Source organism: Humulus lupulus, chromosome 4 (assembly GCF_963169125.1).
Source record: "Humulus lupulus chromosome 4, drHumLupu1.1, whole genome shotgun sequence".
In the NCBI taxonomy this organism is placed as follows: Eukaryota; Viridiplantae; Streptophyta; class Magnoliopsida; order Rosales; family Cannabaceae; genus Humulus; species Humulus lupulus.
In genome coordinates this window covers 150,901,179-150,903,774 of record NC_084796.1, presented here as the reverse complement: position 1 = coordinate 150,903,774, position 2,596 = coordinate 150,901,179, and the positions used below count along the sequence as shown (strand labels likewise).

The following is a 2,596-nucleotide window of genomic DNA, read 5'->3' as shown; positions in this document are numbered from 1 at the left end:
AACTTGACATAAAAATAAGCTTACAAAAAATCACAATAAAATCCAAACTGCAAGCATTGCACACAACAAGCATAAGCATGATTCAAGTTAGATCTGAAAAAATAGAATCATTTTTTTATCAATAGATAATTGAGATAATTATATGCAACTAAATACTTGGTAACATTTATAGAGGGTATAAGGTGATAATAATAATTTCAAAGCAATTAATGATCCGGATTTAAGACGTCTCTCACATTTAATGGCAGTGAGAATAGAAATTATTTAGTCAAAACTATGAAGAGAAGATAGCGTAAAAGTGAATTACAAGTCCAGGAGGCTAGATGATTTCTTAAGAGAACACACAACGAGCACCTCCATTCCTATGAGGTGTTTATCAAAATTAATAGCTACTGAAATAAAATGCAATTTCACATAACAGTTCCAGAAGCAATATGATACAACTCATTATTACAGGTAAGATCATTCTTTACCTCATTATAACTTTGTCGACGAGCCAAGCAGTAACACTTCCAACAATATCTTCGATACTAATTATTCGTAAAAAAATGCAATAAGAAAACAAAACTCACATGTTATCTTCTTAACCAATAACCATAATGGTTGGTTGCTATGTAAAAAAAAAAAAGCTTATGTCTTCTGGCTTTGTTATATAATTCGAACTCAACTCACTAACATGGAAAAGTCCCTGAAGAGAAGAATGAGAGAGCATTATCACTTCCCAAGTTCACATCCCATCTATAGGAATTGAAGAGTAGATATATTGGCTAAAAAGAGGAACGAAATGTACCTCCCGTCCAAGTGCTATCTCTACAAAAGCACCATAATTTGTTATTGACTTGATCTCACAGTTCCTGGGTGAGAGTTCAAAGGCCAGAAACTCTAACCACTTAACAACTTCATAATCAACAAAGTCAAAAAGTCCACAAACAAAATCCTACAAACATTTAGGATGCTTCCCTGATCTACATCGTATTAAAACATAGAAAATAAACGATAATCAAAAAAATAAATCAATGGAAATAATCATATACCTATATATATCGCCTACACTTGGAACCATTGTCATATTAATTATAATTGCTCTAGCTTTTTCCAAGCTTAACAAATCCCTTGAGGTTATTTTCACCTGAAAATGCAATGAATTTGTTATAATTAGCTAGCAATGATGAAAATGAGATCCGGAATTAAAAATCAGTTGCATACAAGGCTTTCTTCTGATCTTACAGTCCCATCCTCGTCTGTGTCAATAGCATCTAATCCTGTCTCTTCTATAATGCTCTTTACCTTCTTCCCACCACTACCAATAATTACATGTATATCTTCTCAGGTCTGACCTGTAGTCGAACAAGATCATGTAAACAAGAATCAGAATACTGTTGCAAACCATCAATTCCAAGCATTGAAGCAATATATATTATATATATGGCTCCAAGCGTTAACAAACCTTCATGACATGAATTAGGGGGGCATGCTTTGAAAGCGCTCTGGACGGAGGAGGTGAGCACTTCAACATTTCAGCTGCATTAATTCATGTAGACACACTCAAACATATAACAACAGGAAAAAAGAAAAAAAAATGTTCAAATATTAAAGGCCCATACATGGAAATTTGGTGCAACAATATTAAAAACTATAGTCAGAAATAGGGTAAGAAGAAATTTGGGAAAATTTCATCACTATTTAGTTTGCATCTTTGTAAAATTACCAAGGATATGCTTCTGGCCATCCTTTTCTTGGTGGGGAAAGTAATTCCAGCCACCTAGAAAAATATGGTCAAGTGTTACTTCTTGCTATTACTACAGATGACCAGTGTGAGAATACATCAAAATTGCATATTTTAGGCTTTTACGTTGAGAGAATTATTGGAATAGAATAATAGGATGAATATTGACTAACCTTAATGTCCATTTGAAAAGCAGTTACACCCTCTTCATTTCCTGCGACCTGTAATCGTTGAATTATTTGCTACATTCCACTTGTAAAGTTTGGATCCTACTAACAGTCACATGCTTTATAAACTTATATTTATTAGAACATTTATGTATTGATTTTAAATTCCTGTTCCTCTTCTCTCTTTGATCCTTTCCTCTTATTTTTGACTTTATTATATTCTTTCTCTACCTGGAAAGGAAAGTCTTCTTTTTGCATTTTAATATTGTTATTTTTTTGTCGTGGATGTATAATCTTAATGACAACTTGGATACAAGGCTTTCTGATCTGATATTTCAAGAAGAGGAGCTGAGATTTTCTGCCATGGAAGATTCCTCAAATGGGAAAGTGCAGGAGACACCTGAGGTAATACAATCTTCTCAAGATGAGTATAAAGAGGTTGTTGTTGGGGATGTGAAAAATGTGGAGATTCATGATGAAGATGATGATTATGAGCCTGCAAACAAGAGGGAAATTTCCATTTTTGAGCTCGAAGAGAAGAGACCTCAAGTGGTGGAATGTTCTGAGAATAAAGATGATTTGAAACAAGTTGAGGAAGAAGAGGTGGCTAAGGAGAACGCTTTAACTTCTTTGGTTGAGGCTGAAGAGATTCCTCAAGTATTGGACGATTTGGTGTCAAAGATTGAGGCTGTGACTTCTATGG

The 2,596-nt window shown here is 34.0% G+C and overlaps 1 long non-coding RNA gene across 1 annotated transcript; it reads right to left on the bottom strand.

Annotated features, from left to right (window-relative positions):
• Nucleotides 1-616: 616 nt before the first annotated feature.
• LOC133829221 (uncharacterized) lies at nt 617-1,129 on the bottom strand. The gene is made up of 3 exons (XR_009891625.1): nt 1,035-1,129; nt 791-854; nt 617-688 (listed from the first exon to the last, which is right to left on the bottom strand). It is a non-coding gene; the product is annotated as an uncharacterized LOC133829221 (long non-coding RNA).
• Between the last annotated feature and the right edge of the window lie 1,467 nt (nt 1,130-2,596).